Below are 6,119 nucleotides of genomic sequence, written 5' to 3' on the forward strand. Positions count from 1 at the left end.
TGCCTGTAGTCCCAAGCCTGCCCACCAGTGATGTATCCACCCTGGCTTTGGGGTGCCTCATTGTCTCCCTTCTTCTGTTTGTCTGTGTATTCTTTCGCTATCCATATCGCCGCTGGATCTCCCTTCCTCGTGAACCAAACACTCGTGAACCGAACCCCTATGTTGAGGCAGGTCCCCGACAGCAAGGGACCAATGAGCAGCTGCCAAAAGAAAAGAATGTCCACACCTTTATCTCAGCGGTTCTGCCAGGCGTCTGTGGCCGCTCCGATCTTTCCCCCACGTGGTCTCACCTAAGATGGCGGCTCCTGGAGCAGCCGAGCGTCCTGGGCTAGAAAGCAATGGATTTCTTGCTTCTGCCACAAATTCCCCCAGCTTTGAGCCTTCCAACCATCTAAGTATTCCTTTATATGTGGTTCAGAGTTCTGGGATCATCCCCTGAACCTGCTTGGTCAGGTATTCTGTGTTGTTGTTGTTGGAGCTCCTTACTGCACGTCCACCGGATCTGCCATCTTGTTTGTTCTTTCTCAGGTAGACCTTTTTAACTAGTTAAGCTAAACTGGTGCTTGGTTTGAAGGAGACTTAAGGAGAGAGTTTTGATTTAAGGTTTAAGAATGTCAGGAGAATACTGGCATCAGGATGACGGGAATTGTGATGACAAACAGCATGAAAAAAACAGACACCTTTACTGCGCTAAGCCCTGGTGACTCAGTGGTTAAGCACTTGGCTGAGGATGAAGGTCATAGGTTCGAACCCACCAGCTGCTCTGCAGGAGAAAGATGAGGCAGTGTGTTCCACAAAGACTAACAGCTTTGGAAACCTCCTGGGACAATTCTACTCAGCTTTATGGGGCCACTTTGAGGCAGAATCAGTGTTTGTGTTTAGCCACTGAGATTTCTTTTTCTGGCACAATCTATGCTCAGACAGCTAGAGAGTTGAGTTGTTAAGTGCTGTCGAGTCCATTCTGACCCATAGTGACCCTGTATAGGCTTTCAAAGAAGCAGCTGGTGAACTTGAACCACCAACCTTGCAGTTCAAATGACTTTTGCAGTCTGAGGCATTAGCCCACAGCTCCACCCCAGAACTCAAGAAGCTAGAATTTCATCTTGAATATATACAAATACCTTGTTCTCTAGCTCCCCAACACATGAGGTGAGTCTCAGGATATTCTGTAAATGGAAGATTCCCAGTGATGACTGAATTCAGGATTATAGTTCATAACGACTAGTAGAGAACACTTCATTTGTTTCCCAGCCTGACAAGTTGATGCCAGCTCAAATTTCTTCCCATCTATGTTGATTTCTGTTGTAATCAGGAAGACCGTAGAAGTAAAGATTTTGTGATAAGCAGAAGTAACCATATTTACATCTGTATTTGAACACATCTCATCGGGATTCAAATCATGTCCACATTTTAACAGAACAGTTGAGTTGTTTATATCGCATACCTCAGTTTCCCTTCAGGGGCTGTTAGGAATAGAACTGTGTCCTTCAAGAACGATGTGTGGGAAACCTAATCCTCCTATCTGTGGATGGCGGCCCATTTGGGGGCAGGGGTTTCTTTGTCATGTTCCTGAGGCTATAACTGTGTAGAGTGTGTTTTAAGCCAATCACTTTTGAGCTATGAAAGGAACCGACTGGGCCCAGAAGCCAGCCAGCGGAGATGGGAGAATATAGATAGCACACTTCCTGGAAATCTCTAAGGAAGTAGGGACAAAGAACCTTCCCCAGGGCTGACACAGAGAGAAAGTCTTCCCTGGAGCTGGAACCTTGTTCAGTGCCATCGAATCAGTTAGTGTTTCCGAGCAACATCTGATGGGTTTGACCACTGACCTTGCAGTTTGTGGTCCAGAGCTTACCCTACAACACCACACCAGAACTCCTAACTGGAAGGAAATAAACATCTGTCCATGAAAGCCATCCATTTGCGGATGGGTTTCTCTTACAGCTGCAATAAGAAAGCAAGTCAGGAGGTAGGGGGGTGATGGGATGGAGCAGCTAGTTGCTTGACTCTGGCCATCTCTGCCCTGCTCCTTCCACGAGACTAGAGAAGCAGGCCAGCCAGCTGTGTAGGCTGCACATCTGCGTAAACCATGGTTGAATAGAAGTTTCCAGCATGTGAAATGACCTCAACCTGCGAAGTGAAATTGATTTCTTTGCTACTGATGACTTCACCAGCTATCGTTCTAACTCTTCCACTTCAAGAATTGCGGAGCAAGATGATCTAATGGACCGAGACATACTTGGGATCAAATCCCAACTCTCCAACTGACTGACAAGGCGTGATGACTCAGGTAAGCAGCTTGACTCTCTGTCCTAGTTCTGACAGCTGTTCATGTGGATGATAAGATGTGGTGACAATCAACGGAGACCATACATGTGAAGTTCTTGTCACACAGCTCATAGCGACCCTCATGCACAGCAGAACGAAACGCTGCTGGGCCTTGTGCCAACCTCACAATTGTTGTTACACTTGAGCCCATTGCTGGTGCCACCATCCCATTGGGGGTCTTCCTCTTTTTCACTGACCGTCCACTTTACCAAACGTGATGTCCTTCTCCAGGGACTTGTTGGTGTTGTTGTGAAGCGCCGCTGAGTCGGACCCATAGCGACTCTGTATAGGGTTTCCAAGGAGCAGCTGGTGAGCTTGAACCACCAACCATGCAGTTCAAACAGCTTTGCAGTCTGGTGCATTAACCCACAGAGCCACACAAGAACACCTCTCCAGCGACTGGCCCCTCCTAATAACATGTCTGAAGTATGAGAGACAAAGTTTGACCATCTTGGCTTCTAAAGAACATTCTGGCTTTACTTCTTCCAAGACAGATTTGTTTTTTCTGACAATTCATGGTACTTTCAATATACTTCACCAACACCATAGTTCAGACGATCCTAGATTTATACTTAATGTATTTCATGTTTCAATTATTAACGGATGCTTACAGCTGTTTTTTCTCATTTTGAGTTGTATCTCCTCAGCAAATAAAGGTGCAGAAAGTTTTACTCTAGTCATGTCATTAAGGTTAAGTCTACTTTGAGGAGGCAGCTCTTCCCCATTTGTATGTTGAGAAACTCCCAACCCGAGGGGCTCATGCCCTGGCATTGTATCAGACAATGTTCCTCTGCTCTTATAAGGTTTTCAGTGGATACCCTTCAGAAGTGGTCTGTCTCTCCTTCCTAGTCTGTCTTAGTCTGGAAGCTCAGCTGAAACCTGTCCACCATGGGTGGCCCTACTGGTATTAACAATACTGGTGCCATAGCTTCTGGCATCACAACACACAAGCCACCACAGCAGAACAAGCTGACAGATGATTGGTGGGTAACAAACAGAGTTAAATGTTTAATAAGAGGTTGTAAGAGTTCATTTTCTTGTTCACTTGGTGAGTCTGTGGTTCCTAGTTTAGTTGCTGTCAATGAGTTTGGCGTTGGGTAGAGCAGATTATGTCCCATAATGCAATGTACCAAATGCGTCAGAACTAACTCAACAACAACAGGATTAATGCAATGTAATTACCTTGCATGAAATGTCATATAATGTGATCAATCAGGTGAGGTCATGCCATTGTAGGTGGACCCTAATTCTAATCACTTCTGAGTTCTACAAAGACCAGAATGGACAGAAACACACATAAGGGAGGACAGACACCAGGTGATAATCGCCCATAAGAAGATGAACGAGAAAGATTGCCATGTGGCATGAGGACGAGGAGAGATACTTACAGAAGGAACAGATAGTTTGAGACCCTGAATTGGGCTTTCAGAACCCTGTGAAAATAAATGTCTCCTCATTAAAGCCCTTCTTTGTTTTCCAGTCAGGACAAGGTAGTAGTTGCTTTTGTTATTGTTACTTGGCTGACTCATGAAATGCAGGTAGTTGGAAGGTAGAAAAATCACTTTAATTAAGAAAGAGGGACTAGAGCTTGGGTCAAGTTTAGTCCTAGATGCTATGGAATGATTGAGACACTCAATATCCTCATCAACTTGGGCAGGATGGCAATAGAATTTTCTGCGATGAAATTGCTTGTTGTAGGGTGGGCGGGGATGGGTGGGGAGGGTTGGTGGTGACACTGGACTTGTTCTCCTGGTTCATGTGGTACAACATGGATTTGTTTATTTTAGACTTTAAGGATCAGGTTTTAATGAATTTGGACATAGCTTGATTGCTTTTTAAGAGTTTATCATCAAAATTTGTATGACTTCTTGCAGTAGATATTTTCTTTCTACCCAACTAGCTTCTTCTAACAACTAGCTGGTTGTGGTCGCCTAGATCTTGGTGAGTTTTCGATGGTTAAACGATGTTTTAATTTTTGTATCAACACAGACTCTTTTTGTGGATAGCTCCAAAATGGTCTTTTCTTCCTTTTTAGCTTTTGTTTCTTCCTCATGGAATAAATAGGGGTTATCGATGCATCCCCTAAATACAAAATGCTGTATCCGGAATTCCAATCCTTGGCATTTAGGATGATCTATTAGAGGCTTATATGTGCACATTTTTATTCCTTCTACAAAGGCAGCGGTCTGTTTTATGATAGAATGCTAAACATTTTTTCATTCTATCACTCCATCCATCTTTGGTCCTTTCCCACAGGATACTGCTACAGAGTCCAATCTTTGCAGTATACTATATACAACATGTGAGTTTTAACAGCATGATTAACCATAGTTGTTGTAGGTGTGTGACACTGAATTCTTGAACACCCCGGTCATAAATTCACTTGATATTTTCAAACTTACAGTCACATAAGACTAGAGGAAATTCTACCGCCATGCTGTACTGAGGTTTCTGGGAATTTTTCTCTGTGTTCAACAGTTCCTCAATAATGTTTGGTTTCTCCATTTGTTGGCCAACCCAAAAGAGGACAACCGTCATATAGCGGACTTGACGATAAAGGAAGGCCTGACCAATCACTCAAACTGACACAGTCGGAGAGGTTCTTGCCATCTCTCCCGACCCAGACTCTGGCCCATTACCTGTACCTGAGCCGACAGAATGTTGTTGTTATGTGCTGTGGAGTTGATTCCGACTCATAGTGACCCTGTACAGGGTTTCCGAGGCTGTAAGTCTTTACGGGAGCAGAAAGCCTCATCTGTCTCCTGCGGAACAGCTGGTAGTTTTGAACTGCTGACCTTGAGGATAGCAGCCCAATTCATAACCACTATGCTACCTGAGCCGACAGACTAGTCCTATGAAAATTAGTCACTCCATTGGTTACACCCATTTTACACAAATTCTTGAAATCATGTGTGCTAACAAACTTCTGAGCTGAATTCATAATCTTAATATCTAAATCAGCAAGAGGGAAATAATAGTGGTACGTCTGCTCAAGACAGCTGCACCTAATGCTGAAGGAGCCCAGGTCAGTGCCCGAATGTCTGCAGGGAGCGCATGATTGAGAATGTGGGTGTAGCGGATTTCATTAGCAGTATCATTGACTGTCTTTTGCAAATTACAATCTTCTGAATCCTTGTTCTTTGGAAAGTGAGAACGAAGGTCAAGATATATCACCTGTCCAAAGGCACTAACTCCTTTGTCTGTTCATCCACATCGGTGATAATTGGATGTCTGTCTACTTTCTACCACGTCTTGGTCAGTGCCTCAAAATAGCTTCTCTTCAATGTGTTTTCCTGACTGGCAAATCCCTGGTAGCCCCAGCCGAGATAGGCTATCCTCAGAGCTACCTGTCTTCAGCCATGAGCACTGAAATCGAACGTACGCTTAGCTTTTCCATTTCCTGAAGGATCTCTTCTGTTTGAGTCCTTGTTATTAACTGACATACTCCTTTTTAAGTCTTTGTACGTCTTCCTCTATTTTCTGTACCCTTTGTAGGAGTTTTTCAGTATGGTTTCTGTCTGTGTCATTTTCAGCCATGGTATGACAACCTCAGGAATAAATAAATCATACAAGTCCACATCCTTCCTGGTCTTCCAGTATGCAGTTTCTCGCAAGGCAGGAAGCTGTCCTTCTCGCAACATGGATTTACTGAGTATAAAGTGGGGAGAGGCTGTGCGGCTGAGGGAGGATGGTGCACAGGATTTAGAAACAGGAGGGACTCTGTTGGAATTTGCACTTCCTTCTTCCAAGTTAAGTAAAGTAATCATTCTCATTTCAACTCTGTAACCCTC

General features: G+C 44.2%; 1 pseudogene; it reads right to left on the reverse strand.

Moving 5' to 3' along the window:
• Nucleotides 1-4,259: 4,259 nt before the first annotated feature.
• On the reverse strand, nucleotides 4,260-5,865 carry LOC102811119 (annotated as a pseudogene).
• Between the last annotated feature and the right edge of the window lie 254 nt (nucleotides 5,866-6,119).

The sequence above is a fragment of the Chrysochloris asiatica genome, unplaced genomic scaffold, assembly GCF_000296735.1.
Source record: "Chrysochloris asiatica unplaced genomic scaffold, ChrAsi1.0 scaffold00056, whole genome shotgun sequence".
In the NCBI taxonomy this organism is placed as follows: Eukaryota; Metazoa; Chordata; class Mammalia; order Afrosoricida; family Chrysochloridae; genus Chrysochloris; species Chrysochloris asiatica.